Genomic DNA, 19,440 nt, shown 5'->3' with positions numbered 1-19,440 from the left:
CAGAAATCACACCTATTACATTCTTACCTGTAGAGAAAAGCCAAGCAAAATGACACCTTTTATTGGCTAACTAGAAAGATTACAATATGCAAGCTTTCGAGGCAACTCAGGCCCCTTCTTCAGGCAAGATGTAATCATGTAATTCTTACCTGTGAAATCCATGTAAAATACGCAAGAACTTCCAAAATGTTTAGAAAATCAGAATTGTCAGTCTATCCTTTATAGCTTTTGTTTTACTTCTCCGGCTTAACACATATTGAAGCGATGCAACAAACGAACTGAAATCCTACAGGGGCCAATAACAGGAATAAAGTGAAAAAACACTTGGAAACACATTAATAACGTGTGCTGGCTTGCATATTTTACTTCTTACGTATATACATGCAAAACGAAAAGAGTAATTAAACAAGCAGTTAAATGAAAGACAAAGGTATATTTTTACTCAGAGCGCTACTTCAAAAAAAATAGCTGCCACTGCAGTTACACGTTCGTTTAGTGCCCTAACAATGATCATCGTACGATTCTAATTATCATTAAACGGTTGAGTAACGCTCCCGCCAAAACCTTGAAACTCTGATTGGATAGAGCTGGTGTCAATCTTCTGAAGGACTCGTCCCACTGCGTGAGCTTGCGTAATGACGTAAAGGTTAGATATTGGTTTCCGCTCTTTTTTTCTTTCTTTCTTTAACAGCTAATTGAAGCAGCGAGGTGGCCACGTGCAGAAGACTTAGGGTTTTTGTTTTTAATTTTTTAAACAGAACAAGAATTAGACTAACATTTATATTTTTATATTGAACAACAGCCATGCTTTGTGCAAATCTACATAACGTTTCCGAATCAACCTCTGTTTTTGTTTTCATCGTTGCATTTGAAAAGGCGTCCCCAGGCCATCTGCTGCTTTTCGCGGTAAGTTTTGTTGGGCCTCCACACAGTGAGGCGTCAGAGTTTGTTATATTTGCATGATTTAAATCGAGCAGTAATGTAACTTTTTTTTTCTTTATTTTAACTCTAGGCCTATTTCTTAATCACTTTTTACAGTTTTTCACTTTGTACTTTTTTCACTATTTCGGTGTGTACTTGGTTGTCTCCTTGTCTATTACACGTGAATCGCATGTCTTGTAGTGCCAGCAAACATCGTTCTGTGCAAGTTGTAGTGGTGTAACTAATACTTGCTCGCCATAGTAAAAGTATTGCCATACTAAAAGCCCTTTGATGGCCTGGTTTGCATCTTTCTATTTGGTTTGCCTTAACACAGTAGTTCAAATAACTGGTGGTATGTCAAGACAGGTGCCCTTTTAATGCATTATGCGATGGTGTATTATAAATAACTAGTGAAGAACGGGATTATCTACAGGTAATATCCATCCGTACTGGTTGGGTTATATGTAGCCTACCCTTAAGATCATCAACATGTGCTCAGATGGTAGGGAACATTACAGATTTCTATTTGGGTGGCCTCTGAGACGTGGTGTGATTTGGATCAATAACTTGTGCTGGGTTTCGATTTTGCTTTCACATTTTAAGACTTAAACACTGGCAAGAAAGACACATTTTAATATATTGGGCACAATCACGGAGGCTCTTACTGTTAACAGATTTCGTTGTTTGGTTAGGTGTATTTTACCGTATGTAATCGTCCAAAAATTCGGCCTCGCGTTTTTGCTGAATCTCGACGTTTTAGACCTCCCTGCGTCCGAAAATAGTTTTTGGAATTTATGCATGTGTGTATGTAAACCGATAACTTAAGTACGCCTTCACTTAGATCAACCTAATTTTGCATACAGGTATTTAGATTTCTATCAACTTTTGAGCTATTTCCGCTAACCGGAAGTGGTACTTTTTTTATTCAGGCAGTTGCAGAGTCCGACTCTTTCAACTTTTGATAATTGTTCAATATTTTTGTTGTTGATGGTTCTTTGACGTACGTAAGATAAAAACATAATCATTGTCTTGCGGTTTACTCCTCAAATATCCGTCCCCATATCCGTGTATAAGAGAGAGTCTAGGAGACACCACTTCCGATTTTGTTTTTGAGGGGTTTAGGTGGGTAGAATTTTTTTTTTTTTTTCTGCTACAGTATATCTTTTTAAACTCTGAGTAAGTAACTAAAACATTTAAAAAGCGAAATAAATCTTCACCCTTCTGACACTTGCGTTTTTTGAACTACTTTACGGAGTTTGATGTTTGAGTTGATACAAAAACATTATGGGAAACAGGTTTGCTTAAGACGAAGAGTCCCAATTGTCTGGGAAGAAAGGCCTGAATGCACCACAAGTCCCCAGCTCTCAACTTGAGACAACACTAATTTATAGGAAGGCAATTTTTCGTTCCGTTAGTGGAGAAAGAGCATACTTGAGTGTTTTACCACTGTGATTATAGGTACCAAGATTTGTGGCAAGTCACAAGTTTAATTTTAACTTTTTTCGTGTAAAGGATGCATAGATAGTTTAAAAAAGTTTACTACTGCATTTTAATAAAGCACAAAACTGATTATCATCTTTCCTCAGAAATAAACTATTATATATTCAAACTTGGTTTGAAACAAAACTTTAACTTTGTCAAAATGACATACCTAAAATACGTAAATGTAGGTGCAACGGATTAGATTACTTTCTTCCAAAAATATCAAAGTGGCAGCCTTTTTATTCTTTCCAAAATAGCAGTATATTGCAGCATTGCAATAGCGAAGTCTTCACACCCTGCTCAGGATTAAGTGAGTTTAGAAAATGGTATACTGTATCAAATTGACTCCATTTACTTTTAAAGGAATGCTGAACCCAAAGATATTTTTTATTTTGTTTATCTCGAATAGTTTGTAGTGATGGCTGAGAAATGTTTAAGCTTGTTTTGATGGAGAAGAGATCACAAATGCTGTACTCCAGCAGATATAAAAATTTCCATTAGAAAAATGTTACTAGTGTTGCATAATCTGCATGTGAGTTGTAGGCGCGCAGTAAGTGAAATAAATTTTTTTTTTTTGGCTAAAATTTTAGAGTAACACTTGAGCCTCTTGTCCTGGCTGGAAAAAGTGTCTCCTGCGCTTGTGGTTACTACACCATGCATTTGCAGTATCCACACAGCTGATAGTTTTCTCTGTTTTGGCATGTGGCTGCACTGCTACTTGCTTGTGAAGGATCTAAAGCCCATTTTATGTGGCCAGCGTAGCTTGTATGACCAGCTGGTGGGTCTTGTTACAGCTATCACAGCACAAGCTCTTAATTTAGACCAAGATCAGTGTTCAAGGCCAGTGGTTTTTGAGTTTGTGTGACACAGCCCTTAGCATTATTTTTATACAGGTAAATACTTAAGGAAAATCAGCAGTGCATGCAGAGTAAGCTTGTTAGTATGGCATTGAGCTTTTTGGATTGAAGACAGAATTCATATTTGAATGAGTTGGGGAGATGGATATTAAGCAAAAATACAAGCAAAAGAAGGCTCCTGTGTCTTTAGTCTGAAGTATCTGAAAACTTTTTGTTTCTGACCAGCTACTGTAGAACGCTTTGCATACATAAACAGCATGCAAGAGTTCTTGAAATGCAAATTCCTACTGAAGCAGTGATGAAATCACATTTTGCCGTTTACCCGTCAGATATGACCGTGGTGAATATGTGAGTATCTGAGTTTCAGCAGGCATGTTCACTAGTACTTGCTACTCAAACACCATACCTGGTAATTGGTGTGTGTGGTTTTTAATGAGATCAGGAGTGCTTTTAGTCAACCAGGAAGAGCTCCTTCTATTGTATTTCATATTAGGGGTAGATGAGCTATTGTTTGTTAAGCATTTGTATAAGCCAATCAATTTTATACTATGACAATGTTTTGATGTAGCATCTTATGTAGACCCCATGGGAGTGTCATTATAACAATATGTACAAAAAATATTTTAAAAGCGATGAGAATTTTGGATGAAGACATGGTAATGCCCTTTGGTCCTTGGATATACTATCGTAGATTGAGTTGTTCAAAGCACCTAAGTTTGCTTATATGGGAGTGAGTTGGTTTGGGGGATTAAAAAGGTAAAATGTTATCAGTAAAATGCACAAGTTAAAGTAGTTCAAAAACCAGTTTTTCATCTTCATATTGAATTGCAGAGCCTTGGATATTCTTTGCAGTGTTATCCTGCCATATATATACTCCAAACTGACTGCGAAAACTCGCTCGGCAGTGTTGGTCTAATTGTTTAACAGGAAAGTGCTCCATGACAGAAAAACGCATCCAGCTGCAAGACTCATAGTGCTGTCACAAAGTAAATTGCAAGACATTGTACTGATTCATGTGAGATGGGTTCAAGAAACTTATGAAAACTTTAAAGACAAACTGTAGCTTCTAAAGGGTGAATTGTATAGTATTTGCTAGTACAGTCAAAGTAGCCAAAAAATGTTTGAATGTTAAATTTGAAATAAGTAAATTTTCTAATGTAATTATTCTTGGTGTTGCATGTACTTTTTTGGGGGTTTGGGTTATTATAATACACACAACCATTTTGGTGATCAAAATTGGACAATGTCCTACATTTCAGAATCACTGCTTATACTTACTTGAAGTTATCCTAACTGGTATAGGACAGTTTAAGCATATTTCATAATTTAAATATTCTGAAGCACAATATAAAACACTTAAATGAGAAATTTTGAAGGACTCTGATCAAAATTAGATGGCACTCTCGGATACCTCCCAGATATTGGTGTTAATCTGCAACCTGGTGCTAATTTCCTTAATTATCTGACAAGCCCTATTTATCTGGCAGCACTCCTATTTATTTTGCAAGATGGCGAGCTGTGCTAAGGTGACTGAAACCCTTCAACACCATGTTGTCCGGGTGAAGACCAAAGAGCTAACCTTTTAAACCATTGCAAGAGAAGTTGGTCATTCCAATTTTTGGAGTATTGCTGCTTTACAGTGACACTTGCATTCAAATCCCTCAAATTCTTGTCCTGTCGTCTTGTGCTTTTGCCTTCTGTTGACAACGTGGAAGTAGGGAGTTGCTTTAGCACTGCAGCTGGAATTGCTCGCCAGTTTAGCACTGAACAGGGTAAGGATCTGTTTTGATGTACAGTGTCTCGCTCGTTAAAATCATTCGGACTGAAACCCACTCTGCAGTGACCAAACCTGTCGGCAGAAAGAATCAAGGCTAGATTGACCTATGCTTGGGAGCATGCGGTGTGGGCAGAGGACTGGTACAGAGTTCAGTTTAGTGATGACAAGTTTTAATTCATTTGGGTTTGATGGGAATCTTTTATATTACGCATCACACTGGGGAATGCTAGAACTCCGTGCGTGGTGGTGGTTTAAAAAAGAGAAATTGGAGTAGGAAGTGTTATGGTTTGGGGGATGTTTTCAACAGCGGGAGTTGAGCCTCTTACACAGCTACATGGCAGGGTGACTGCCACTGTTTATCAGAACCTCCTTCAGCAACATGTGGTTTACTTCCCTGAGGGCATCTCCCAATCGCCATGCAATTTTCATGTAAGACCATGTCAGCTGTTGCACTGCAAAATAGGTAAAGTAGTTCCTCAGAGCTAACAACCATTGAAATAATGAAATGGCTAGCCTAGAGTCCAGACCTAAATCTCATTGAGAATCTCTAACATTCTTGGCAACAGTTATGGCTAAGAAACCCACTAGAGTTCCTGAGCTATGGAAGAGTGGACCTAGATCAAACCAGAGCAGTGTGAGAAGCTGGTGATGTCCTGTGGGCACAGATGTGCTGAAGTCATTTGAAACAAGGGTCTCTACACTTATAATAATTATTGAAAGCTATGATCTTCCAAAAATTGTAATCTTTTGTTACATTGGTTACTGTTCTGTAGTTTTGATCAGTCTTCCACAAAATAGGGTGTTGTTGAAGTGCCTTGATTTTGTAAAACATGATAGTAGAACCCTATATATACCCATAGTTACTATTCTTTCAAATTTTGAGCAATGTAGATTAAGACTGTTTCAGAAAAATCAAGTGTTGATAAATTCTCTAATTTTGATCACCACTGTGCATGTGTGTATTTATGTGTCGGTAACATCAGGAACAAAAGCCAGCCATGTGAGTGGTACTGCGGCAACTGTTATGTACATAAAAGCTGTCCAAATCTTCCACTGATGCACCCTATAGGAAAGCATCTGCACAGCTGTGTGAGTGAGGCCTCGTTAGTATAGTGAGCCTGAAAACAGCCATGAAAAGGTTTGCTACACTTAAAACAGTTCAAGCTGTAATATGTGAAATATTAACTCATGCACTGGGAATTAATACTGCAACCTTAAAGTGACATTTAAAAACACATCCCTTCATAATGTCGGTGTCCCTGTGCCTACAAATTTTATATGATCAAAAAGAGAGCCACCTCACTTTTCACCACATGAGGCACAGTGAGTATTGATGTCTTAATAAATGCAATATCTAATACATTTAATTACTGAAGTCCAATTTTTATTCATGGTGACCTAAATTCTGTAAAATAAGTGTGTAGACCAACTTGGTAAGTGCAGTGTGTGGTGTGGAATGTGTGTTAAGTACTGTAGATGGTAGCCAGTTGTCAAGGAATAATGGACAGAGTTAAACTTTCCCCTCTTCTCCTTTACAGACACAGTAAAACATAGATGTCTTGAATAAGTTTAATTATACCTCATTGTTTAGGCATCAAGCCAGCAGCTACATGAGACAGGCTTAATTGTTTGACATAGTGATAAGCCACTGGCACATTACATCACTTTTCCAGTGATTCTCAGTCGCAGTCTTCATTTACATAATCTTAGTGAGTAGGACGTAGTCCTTGCCTTCTCCATTAAGTACTAGTCTTGTAGTTAGATTCACCCAGTGACTTGGTCCTAGCAAACTGCAACTGAACCTGCAGTCCATTAAAGTGGTGGTAATAAACTGGAGTAAACTTCAATGGGAACTGGAAGTTGACAGAAAATATGAGGAGCAATAAAATGCATCAGAAATGAGTTAAAGCAGAGTTGTCAGACTTAAGGTCCACCTGGGCATTTTGTTTGAGCATTATAGCTATCCCAAATCCAAGTATAAGCTGCCAGAGGTAGCTTCTGTAATTTTCTTTTTGCTGGTCCATTATTTTACGTGAAAGCAAGATTATAAAATGGATTGCAGAGTAGAATCCTATTCAGTGTGTACACAGCAAGCTGAGGATGCAAGTAGTGTATCCCCTGGACTTTAAGTGATAACAGACTGAAATCCAGTTAAAATGGTGGGTAAAACAAACTTTAAACATTAGCCAAAGTATTAGTTTCAATAATCTGACACTTGGCATAATTTACATATGATAATTATTCAAGGTATAGGCCGTAATTTTCAGTTTCAGCAACCAAAAGCTGATTCCTTTTTTTTTTTTTAGGTTAAAATGTATTATCTTGTCAGTCTTTTGCCTATATTACTCCACCTCTGCTTCACGGGTCTTTTTTTTTTTTGCAGAAGTGTCCTTAATTATGTGTAATGCCATTTTGGTATTTGGTTTCTTTTAAGGTTTGCTTTTCTTTCTTTCAGATATGAAATGTTACTATGAATTAATGGACAACTTCAGCTTGGAAGAATTCCTTTGCTGCATAGGTTAGTAAATTGAGCTTTTTTTATTAGTATACTATATTGCATTACTTTTCTCTCCTCCTGTAGTTTTTATTTTTGCTTTTAATAATTCTTTACATTTAGATCGTGCTTTTCTTAGTACTCAAAGTCCTCTTTCCGGAGAACACCTGGGAAGTGAACCCACAACCTCCTTACTGCATTTCAGCTGTGCTACCACTGTGCCTCCTACCCTTTGCCACCTCATGCCCTATAATCACTTGGTTTTGTGTGGTAAAGGCTCTTCTGCAGCTGTTTTTAAAAAAAAAAAAAAAAAAAAAAAAAAAGTGCCTTGATAAATTTGGAAAACTCCTCATTTATTGGTTGATTGTCCTACAAACATCAGGGATCTCACTAGAAAAAACTTGATTCCTTTCCTGAAAGGGTTCATTAAGGTTAGGCTCCCTTTTCTGATATTTAAACATAACTAGCAGTCTTCATTTAGATGATCTAGATCCCAGATATTCATTGGATATTTAATACAGATGTTTTCTTTTGAAAGATTCTGTCAGTGTGCAAACTCCATAATTGAATATTTATATGAGCTTATAAATAAATTTGTAAATTACACAGCACATTTCAGGTAAAGGTGCAACGTGAATAAAATGACTAGTAGATCATGCGTCTTCTATGCAGTGGACTTAAGAATCTGGGCAAAGTATTTGTTATTGGGGGGGGGGGGGGGGGACAAATGGATGAAAAGTCAGGTTAGGTTAAACCAAACCAAGTAGGCTAAAGGCTAACATTTAACCATGAGTGAATACAGATGGCCTATTCTGGGTTGATAAATGTGATTGACCAAACTTCCAAATCTTGGGTGTGCAAGTGAACATGCTTGTTCAAATGACACCTTATCCAGGTGGAATCCCATTCTAACGAAACTCACGGGACCATAAAAGTATTTAGTTATAATGAATATGGGGAAAATGTCTAGTATTGTGACTGGGGCCATCAGCAATTCACCGTGTGTAACGGCAGCAGCACAAGGACAGCTATGTAGCTGCTCTGCTGTGCCTAGTAAACCGCAAAGCAATTGATTGTCCTGTGCAGGGTCAGGGTTACTGCATGCCATGCTTGTCGCACAATGTTTTTAACATTTAACAGCAGGCTTTGTTCTGCTCTTCACTCTCCTGATGTCTTCTCCAGACAGTGTCTTCCGCAGCTGTGATTCCAAGCCACTAATCTTCTATTTTGAACAATGGAGCTAAAGCAGGACGATCACCTCTGTCGCGGCTCCTAACAGCTTTTTCTGAATGAAGTCTTGAGACTTTACCTGCCTTCACTTTACAGTAATAACATACCTGTATTTTCCTTGAAAACCTGGACGACGACTCCCTGTCTCGTGTTACTTTGTGACCCAAGCTTAACAGTAACTGTATAATTATATAATTAAAATATTAAATAGTGTTCCTTAAACTGCAAAATATTTTATTTGAAAATGACATGTTAGATGTAATTTTTAATAGATACAGGGATGAAAATGGAGAGATTCCAAAATGCTTTCACCATGTCATTTTTCATTCTGGAGTTCAGTTTTTGCGAGACATGGATGCTATCCATTGACCTGAGATGAAGACTGGACTCCTCGGGTACTGTTGGTTTGACTTTGTCTCGAATGAGCGGTTGCTCATGGAGTCCCAAATGAGGCACGTTACCTGCCTTGTGAGGGGGCGTCAGTTATGGCACTACGGCCATGTGGCGCGTTTCCCCGAGGGTGATCCAGCCCATAAGATCCTCATTGTTGGGGACCTGAGTGGCTGGACCAGGCCAAGGGGTCACCCATGTAACACCTGGCTGTGGCAGAGGGTCATTACTGGAGGGTGGTACTTGAACGTGTGTCTGCCTGGGGGGTTGCAAACCAGGATCCCGAGTTGTGTAGTGGGTGCAGCAACACATTGTACCAGTGCATGCTTCCCAACTTGACTTTCAGCGTAAACTGATGCCATTTCTTCCCATTGTTTGGTTCATCTCAAAGAAAGCTGAGCAGCATTATGAAACTTGAACACTACAGTATCCACACACAACTACCCACACTCTGTGGAGTACTGACTCTGACTTCGGCTATGTGTATGATGTCATGACTACATGCTAGACATGACTACCCGAGACAGTTTGTTGCAAAATTTCCAATCTCTTGTTAAATGAGATTCTTTAAAATGTTCTATGAACATTTATCTGGGCCCATAAAGTATTCTGAAAATTTTATTTTTATATTTATTGTAATGGGATTTGACCTTTTTAAGTGACTTGGCACATCCTCACCCCCATGTTTAACTTGATAACATTAGACAATAAGCTGACACAACCAATTGAATTTTAACACATTACAGCAAGTTTACCATTTTTGTGTTGGATAATTTTTTGAAAGTGGAAAGTTGGAGCACTAAGAAATATGTATACAAGTCAAAAATCTGGACGCACCAATCTTTTTATAATCTCATTGTGCCACTGGTCATTCCTACCCCAGATATTTGCTTATTTTAAGGGGTTAAGTGTAAACAAACAAGTAAATTTTTAAAATGAAGGGAAAACTGAAGGTAATTTTTTTACTTGTGTGTAGATGCTATCATATAAACGCATGGTGCCTGCAGCAAGGTCACGGACAAAGCACAAAGTGTTCCTCCCTCCAGTGGAGATCACGCCAAGTATCAACCACAAGAAACCTTTGACTTGAAGCTCCATGACTGTGATAGTTAATGAATTGGTGGTGAGTATGTACTGTACTGAGAAAAAGTTGCATTATAGCAATCTGTTCCTTGACATTTGAATTATTATTTTTTTTTTTTTTTTCTTTTCCCAAGGCAACAATTTCTGTAAATTTTAATTTATTGGGGGAAGTGCAAGGCACTATGGTGCAGTTAGACTTTGAACTTTAAGTCTCACTACTGACACTGACTGCATGCAAGTCACTTCACCTGCCTGTTCTCCAAATGGAAAAGCAAAAGAAATGTAATTAGTTGTAGCCGAAATAATGAGTGGTGTGTTTTTTTTTTCCCCTTCAAACCCCTCATTGGATTTGAAAATGCTTGTTGGATGATGAAACTAATGGAGAATTCCTGGTGTTGAACAGGCTTTTTAAAAAAATAAATTAAAAAAGGTTTTCCTTATATCATGGTGGCTTTATAACTGCAAGTGTTTTAAATGAGTGAAAAAGCCTGAATGCTACAACGGTTTAGCATTCATTGTAGCAAAAGATAGTTGTATCTGTGCTTTGGGAGACAACTAGAATGGGATTGAGATCTGGAGAAGTGCCTAAATATGTTCTTCATGCAACTTTGTCCCAAACCTGCATCTGTTATGAAAAATTTCAGGGGGTGGATGGTATTTAAGAAATAGAAGCATATCCAGCTTGCTAGTAAGTTTTCTGTTCAAAATTACAAGAATGCTGACGGTAAAAGTGGTGTGCCAAGAGGGGAAAAAAAAAAAGCATTGCAGAATGTTTGGAGTAACTCAGTGCAATTTATATGTGAGTGTCAGTCTTTATCTTGTAATAACTCCACAATGTCGAGCCCTGTTTGAATACTGACCTTCATTGTCACAGCTCTGCTGAGAATGTTCTGTTATCCTAAAATGCACAATGTATTTAGTAGCATTGTCATTTTACTCCTCAGTTTATTTCCTTGTTGGTGTCGTCCTTGTAGGGAGTGTCGTCCTTGTAGGGAGTCTACCTTGAACATTTCTTAACCTTTCAAATTCTTCCTGTATTGGTTATTGTAGTATAGTAATATGGTACTAATCTATTCTTATGCTTTATTCCTATGGGGCAAAAGCTTTAACTTGTTTTGTATCGATCATTTTACAAATAAGAGTGCTGTGGATGCAGCTAAAGTGTGAATTAAAGAAGTTTGTTTCTTGAATGTCCCCATAAATCATTGGAACAGCTGGTTGTCTCTGAGATGATAAATTGCTGCCTTATGTAGGCCATTGTTGTCCAAGCTCTGTCCAGTGTCTTTGACCAGACAGGCACTCTTCCCACTCCTCTGACAGAGTTTGTGGCCTGGGAGAATAGCACTACCATGGTTTATTGTAGAAATGCAGTACCCCCTGTCTCTGAGGGGTTACGGTCTTGGCAGAGGTCCTGACATTAAGTTGAGCTTTCTGTAGAAACATGGTGACTTGTGGCAGGATTTCTGCAACCAAGCTGTTTTGAGTGACCTTTGATCTTTGGCTCATCCTTCATCATGCTTGTCAAGCTTTCATTTTTTTTTTTTTATTGCTGAATAATTATAGCCATGTGTGAGACAAGATCAATATCTTTTCTGTAAGTGTCTCTTCCTTGGCTGTTAATAGCCTTATCCAAGTAGCTTGTCATCTGGATGGGTTTTTTTTTTCTTCCCCCTTCTACCAATTAGACTGAAATCTTTAAATAACCCGTACAGTGGCCAGTTGAATTGTTTTACATGTACAACACCAAGCCCCAAGTCGTCTTGAAGTGAATGCCGTATTGCTTTGAACTGGGACTCCTTGTGTAACAAGTTGCTAGACATCTCACTTTTTGGGGTCTTATGACACCTTGACCTGTTTCATTTAGATTTTTCAAAACCATGTGTTCCTGTTTTGTGACTATAGTTTTTGCTACAACATTGTCATTTACGTCAGCTTTACAGTTAGCATAGTGAACTTGATACTGAGAAGTAGCGAGTATTAGATGGTCTTTAATTTTTTTTCAATCTTATTTTGAAAATGACTAATGCAACTTTAGAGAGTACAATTATAGGCATGTCTGTGCTTTTTTTGTGGTGTATTATCTGTTTTTTGTCTTGCCAGCAGTTTCTCAGTCTTTCTAAGATTGAACTGGATCCCACTTACAGCTTTTCACATAGTGGCAGAGCAGCAGTGCTGTTTGTATTTACATATGGCTCACCTCTGCTGGTAACACCTTGGTCTTATGGGAGTTAATACCAGTCACTTTATGCATTTAAGTTCATGAACTACTTGTGTCTCAAGACCCACGGAATAAAATCACTGGATATGTACTGGTGACGCACATCTAAACCAGGTTTTGGGTTTGAAAATGTACGTCTACTGCATAAAGTCATGATGGGGCAGTTAGGAGGTATGTTAGGTTGTGGGATTTTATGGCCTTTTTGCACATGGTCTTGTTTTTAAAACCAAGTATATAGACAGTACTTTCATTATGGCAAACGTAAGATACTATGTCAAACGACCATTTGTTAATTTCACTTGTAAATTTTGAAGGATGCATTGAAATTTTTTAAATTAGTATGTTAATGACTACATATAAAAATGACTTCCCTCTGCCAGTTTACAACTAGATTGTCCACTTCATGGGATGCCGACCATACTATGACATTGTAATTTGGCATGTCATAATGGCCAGCAGGCCTCGATTCTGGTGGGTGTGTTTTTTAAAGCTCACCTGTATGTGTGAAATGGGAGTAAAGTTGCATGTCATTTTGTTGTTAAATACTATACTACTAGACCACAGTGCCTTCTTTAAACAAAATATTTCTTTTTTTCTATGTCTAAACTGTTTGAAATCCTACTAAGTAGTGTTACATTTTGTGTGGTTGTGGACATTAAATCGTCCAGCATTACTGCTCTTCACACTCTGTTTTGCCAAGGATAGCTGCCATTAGTCCTGTTCCAATAGGAGACCATGTCTCCCTGGTGATGTGCTTAACTGTGCTATTCCTTTACTTTTAATAGGGGATGTCTTGGAATGTGCAGTGGTACTCTGATTTTTCTGTGCCTCATTGTGGAGTTCAAGGACTCCGTCCTGTCTGAAAGGTATGTTACCAGGTGTAATTTGGTATTGTGCCGTTTACAGAGGAAAAAATGAAAATAATTATGCAGTGAATTTTTTCTTTTGAAACAAACCCATTATGGACTTTAAGTCTTCAGCATAAGAAAAGTCATTCTGATGTGAAATGTGGATTTGTCTTTGATCAGAATATAGATGGATAGATAAGAGATGTCTGTATCTCCTAATCCATTGAGCTTAAATGTCCATTTTGTGGAGTGGTCTCCACAACAGTATATATCGGGTGGTATGTCACGGTAAACACAGAACATGCTTTCTACCGACAGCTTTTGACAAAGAAACAATCTGCCTCTTTGTGGTGTTTGTGTCCCCCCCCCCCCCCCCCCCCCCCCCCCCTTCCCCTAGTTGACTGCACATCTTCCACTTGAAGACTATCGCTATAATAAAGGTTTCTGCCTCTTTAATGTAACTTCAATCGTGTGATTGACTCTGTCAGACTATGCCATGAGTGGGAGATGCAGAAGAGAGTTTAAATTTGTGTTCTTGAACAAATGCAATTTAATGTAGCTGCAGATTAATCACCCATAATGTGTTATATTTCAGCGATTTAATTGCACAAAGTTTAACAACTCTAAATGTGTGGGGTGTTTTTTTTTTTTTTTTTTTTTTTTTAAATCTGGCTGCTAATCTCAGTGTGCTTCACATGTTGCTAATGAAGCATCAAGTCTGTTAGTATCAGGTCACTAGTGCTTGGTGGTTTCCTACAGTATAGTTCTTGATGAACACACAGATAGGGTTGCCATTTCTGTCCCTTGTTATACAGGATCATCCTGTATTGGAACATAAAATGCTATGTATTGTGTTGAATCAGTAAGGAACATGATTCATCCTGTATTTTCATAAATATTATTGCATATACTGTATATACTAGCTCCTCAAAGTGCAGAGAATGACAGGAGTATCTGACCTATAACAGCGTGGTCCTTATACCTTGATTGGATTTTTCCCCAAAAGCAGACATGGTATGAGGATGAATTGTTACCAAGTATAGCCTCTGTTCAGTAAACTGGAATGGAATGATGTGATCTTGATAGGCAAGTGATTAACTATTGTATTATGCTCAAGACCAATGAGTGTAATGGAGATTGTTTATAATGCCTGATCATGTTCAGTAAAATCATTTGGTCTTGCGACTGTCAGATTTAAGGCTTAATATTGTTACATATGTTAACATAAGTCAAAGAATTGGGCAGATGTATCCAGTTGATGCTTTAGTTTATTTAGTAAGCATATGGTTTCTTTGTTCTGTCTGAAGTGCCAAATTGATCATAGCTTACTCCCTAAACATTCATAAATCATGGGGGGGGGGGGGGGGGTGTTTGCTGTAGTTTAGTTTTTCAGATCATTTTTACATGAAAAATGCCACTGAGCATCTAATGTAGTACTCGTCTTGTGCACATGTCAAACTCATGTTTCTTGATACAAATTTCTACTGAAACAGTGATGAACTCACATTTTGCCGTTTACCCATCAGATATGCCCATGGTGAATATGTGAATATCTGAGTTTCAGAAGGGATCTTCACCTGCACGAACAATACCTGGGAATTAGATGTGGTGTGGGTTTTGTGTTTAAATTCTATTCGGAATGCTTTTAGTTAGTACAATTTTAATGTTTTATATTTTGTATGTCACAGGCAAATAACTTGATGTCCTATGCTCCATTACATTGCAAGCAATTTTTAAAATGTGTTTCTTTTATTAAGATGTTGACATCCGGCTGAAAAAGTACATTTGAAATCCTGAATGGCCATCTTAAGCTTAAAGCAGTTGTTCTGCTGTATAGGTGAGTATGTGTTTGGTGTTGTAAGTATAATTTTATACACCATTCAGCTGTCCTATTGAACTTCAGTATACATGAACTTAAATTCCTTTTTAGGCAATGATGAAATCACTTTGCCGTTTACCCATCTGATATAACCATGGTGAAATGTGAAATCTGAGCTTTTAAAAGGGAATTTTTTTTTTTTTTTTTCAAAGCAAGGCATATTTATCCATAGTGGCGTTCCAAATCTCCCCCAATTCCCCCCCAATGTACTATTCTGCTGTTGCCAACAGTTAGCCACCATTATTACCAGCATAACTTAATCCATTTCTGGTACTAGAGTTCTGTCTTAACCCCAAAACTCCACTTGTGCTCCACCTTTTTCAGTGGTCACTGTTCCACATTTACTTGGCTTGTTTGTAATAGTTGAAATTAGAAATTAAATTTCTTCTGGTTTCGATTTGCTTCATTAGCTGAAATTGTAGTAAATGAATCATACTGCCACATATAATTATGAAGTAATGCTCTTTAGTTGGAGTGTTTCAGCAAACCACTTCTGGCTTAGTTCACACGCAGGCTTTATGTACCCAACTCTTATCTCACATACTTGGTTTGCCTTCAGTGGGGTTGCTCTTGTGCTAATTTGTTAGGGGACTAAGATGTGACATCATTTAAAGTTCTGCCAGGGCAGACCTAAGTAGGAGCTGTTCTTGGTTAGTAGTTGTTGTGGTGTTTTGTTTGTTTTTTTTCTCCCAACCCCCAAAACTGTCGTAGACCACCGACATCTGGTGTCTTTAGTGAATCTCCTGGGCAGGTGATTGTATATTTCAGCAAAACCCACAGCAGTGCCAAACAGTAGAGCTTATGTAGTACCACCTTCCAGCACAGGGGTAGGCAACGTCGGTCCTGGAGTGCCACAGTATGTGCAGGTTTTTGTTCCAACCCAGTTCCTTAACGAGAACTCAATTATTGCTGATGAAGCACATATTGCTTAAGTGACATTTTAATGCTTCATTTTAGTGGTCTCGCTTGTTAAGGTTCTCCAACCTTAATTGCTTATTTCAATCTTAAACTGCTGCATTCAGTGTTTTAATTGCTCCTTATTAGCAATAAGATGTAAAAGACAAAGCAGCCAGCAGTTCTCCAGCTAGCTTTTTTCCAATTACATCTGTGTGTGTTCATCATGCAAGGTTTGATTTAATAAAACACTTAATAGAAAAATGTGACAGACTGAAAATGATCTGTTTTAGGCTTCAAATCATTTGGATGATATCCTTGGAAAGGAAAAAAATCTACGATATAAAAGCCTTACATTGCACAGACTAACAAGCCATAAAATTAAATAAGGTCTGAGATTGGCAATGATTGGTTTCTAATTAAGCAATTGGGTTGAATGAAAACCTGTAGCCACTGCGGCTCACCAGGACCGACATTGCCTACCCCTGTTTTACATCTTATTGCTAATAAGGAGCAATTAAAACACTGAATGCAGCAGTTTAAGATTGAAATAAGCAATTAAGGTTGGAGAACCTTAACAAGCGAGACCACTAAAATGAAGCATTAAAATGTCACTTAAGCAATATGTGCTTCATCAGCAATAATTGAGTTCTCGTTAAGGAACTGGGTTGGAACAAAAACCTGCACATACCGTGGCACTCCAGGACCGACATTGCCTACCCCTGTTCCAGCACACTTTTTTTTTTTTTTTCCCCTCAAGTTGTGCCAGGGTATTTTGAGTGTGCAAGCAATAACACGAATATGACAAACTGTTAACATCAATGCCTTTCTAAAGATAACCACTACTTCCATCTTTCTTGGCACATCTCAGATTTAAAGTTTGCTGATCCTGAACTAGGAAGGACAAAAATAGAATTGGCTCAGATTTATCCATTTTTCATGGAGTGATCTTGGGCTTAGAAAGGATAGCAATGTTTGAATAGTGGTGCTCTGCTTTCAGGCATGCAGAGACTGACATAGTTTGTAGTATAGCACTTCATGTGGAGTCCTGTCAGCAGTTAAAAGGGAGCAGATACCAACAGCAAAAACTTGTATTGGAGGTAGAGGGGTAAATACTATGATCCTAGCTGTTAAACACTTTTTTTTTTTTTTTATAGATAAACTTGAGGCTTGAACCCCCTTCTGTCTGGAACTTCAAGAAGTGTTGGACTTCAATTTCTAAAGTCTTCCACCGTGTGGTTTTTCAATTGTGTATCTATTTGTTTTTGGTGCTGTGACCTGCTAATTTTGTTTTGATAGGCCTACTTTAAAAACCTTAAGTTGATATGGATTACAGTGGTTTTTCATGGGGAGACTTTCTGGTAGGAGAAAATATGTACTCCAGTACTGTGAGACACTGCTTTTAAGTGGCTATAATATGGATTGACACTGCTTTTTAGTTAGCAGTGATAAATTCCACTAGTGCTGGGAGGTATACCGTTTCATGCCGAAAACCATTTATTTTTGTTATGATATGAATTTTTCTTATACCGCGATACTGGTTTAAATAGCCTAAACAGTGCTCGGAACATGGCGCACCGGGAAACTGTTTAAGGGGGGACCTTTCACTGCTACACAGCTAAACACTTATGCAATGGAGTACATGTGTTAGTGGAGGTATTGTGCTGTGAAAATGGACAGAGAACATTCCGAAACTGAAGCAGCCGATAAAGTTGAATATGATGACACAGAAGAACTTTTGCCGAAAAAAGGAACTCTGTGTTGTCTGGAGATATTTTCGCTTTAAAAGGTCAGACGTGGGCCAAACAACTATTTACTGCAAATGCTGTTGAGCTAAAGTTGTCACCAGAGGCGGCATCACGAGCAATTTGCTGCACCACCTTAGCCGCAAACAGGCTTTGGAGTACCATGAATGTATGGAACTAAGATTGGCACCCTCCACGTCCTCGGGTAAAACTGAAACAGCTAGAGGATGACACTCGAGTCAGACATCACTTGTAGACGTGTTTGTTAGAGATACTAGATATGACAAAAAAAGCAAGCAGTGGATCGAGATAACCAACGCCATTACAATCCATATAGCTAACGTGTCAGTGGACAGAGATTAACAAAGTGTAGTTGGTTTACAAAAAATATTTACTATTCCTTTTCTAAGCCATGTTCAGTGCAATACAACTTTTGACAAGCACCTCTGGATATTTTACTATGTCTAAATGCCTCTTTGGATGGTTGAAAATATGTTGTCAAAATTTATAGTTGTTTGCAAAATTTGTTCAATAAAAAAGGTTCTATATTTTGACTGCAACTGACATGCAATGTGATTCCTTCTCCATTAGTGCCACCCCCTTGAAAACTATCACTTTATGGGGCCATGCAAACCTGTATTAATACTTGTGTGCACATTAAAATTTGTTTTTGTACAAACCTCATGACAGTGGAATAGGTTATTCTTAGCCAGTCTACTGCAGTAAATGAAGTGGAAAATGTGGTTAACATCTACTCATGCATGGGGTGGTGGTTCGCCCAGCACTAAATTCCACTATACATTGTGAAGTAATCCTTTAATTTTAAACATTATAAAGGTCCACCTGCATGCTTTGAAGATGCATGCATATACTATTATAGAACTAAGCTGCCACTGCCTTTTGTTTTGTTTGACTTGGCAAAATAGTCCCTCAGAACCAAGGTAAATTCCTCAAACTTGAGGCAAGGTTAATTTATTTCTGGCATTGGCCTACATGAAGAAAATATGGCCATTACCCTCTGATAAAAGTAGTGCTTTTAAAGTTCTCATTTTACTATGGTTTCCATGGGAATAAGCCCTAGCATGATTTTTCAGGATGCTTGTAATATAAGCTCTAGTTACGATCCAGTGCAGGCGCCTCTGGATGAGTGATTAAAAGCCTACTGCTACCGTATGTACACAGATTAACTGGAAATAATACCAGTATTTTGACCACCTCCCCCCGGACAAGAGGAGTGCAAAAAGAGAGCTATTCTGAGGAGTACAAGAAAGGAAAGAATTGTGGGGAATACCAAGGCAAAAATCTTACTGTTTTCTGCAAAGACAAGTTGGATATCTGAATGCAGTATGAGCAGGCTCCATGGACAAGAGGTGCTCATTTAAGGAAAGCTCCATTGCTAGACATGAGAGATTGGGGCCAGTTGTTCTAAAGGAAATGGAGTTGCAAGAAATTCATAATGGGATTCAGGGTTTGGAGTTATGTTCCAGAAGATGATGACATGACTGTTTGAATAAATGCAGATTTATGTTCAAGAATATTAGGGGGTTGTGCCCCGGCTTGCTTCGTGTGTCTGCAGCTCGCGTTGTGAAGGGGGGGTTGAACGCACGCTAGGCGGTCGGATC

The 19,440-nt window shown here is 38.2% G+C and overlaps 1 long non-coding RNA gene across 1 annotated transcript; it reads left to right on the top strand.

The window, feature by feature from the left end:
• The first annotated feature begins 695 nt into the window (after positions 1–695).
• LOC114653338 (uncharacterized) lies at positions 696–18,463 on the top strand. The gene is made up of 5 exons (XR_003716505.2): positions 696–906; positions 7,493–7,555; positions 10,128–10,274; positions 15,058–15,137; positions 17,231–18,463. It is a non-coding gene; the product is annotated as an uncharacterized LOC114653338 (long non-coding RNA).
• Positions 18,464–19,440: the final 977 nt, after the last annotated feature.

Source organism: Erpetoichthys calabaricus, chromosome 6, assembly GCF_900747795.2.
Source record: "Erpetoichthys calabaricus chromosome 6, fErpCal1.3, whole genome shotgun sequence".
In the NCBI taxonomy this organism is placed as follows: Eukaryota; Metazoa; Chordata; class Cladistia; order Polypteriformes; family Polypteridae; genus Erpetoichthys; species Erpetoichthys calabaricus.
The sequence above is the reverse complement of the archived record's forward strand: the minus strand, read 5'-3'. Positions and strand labels throughout refer to the sequence as shown.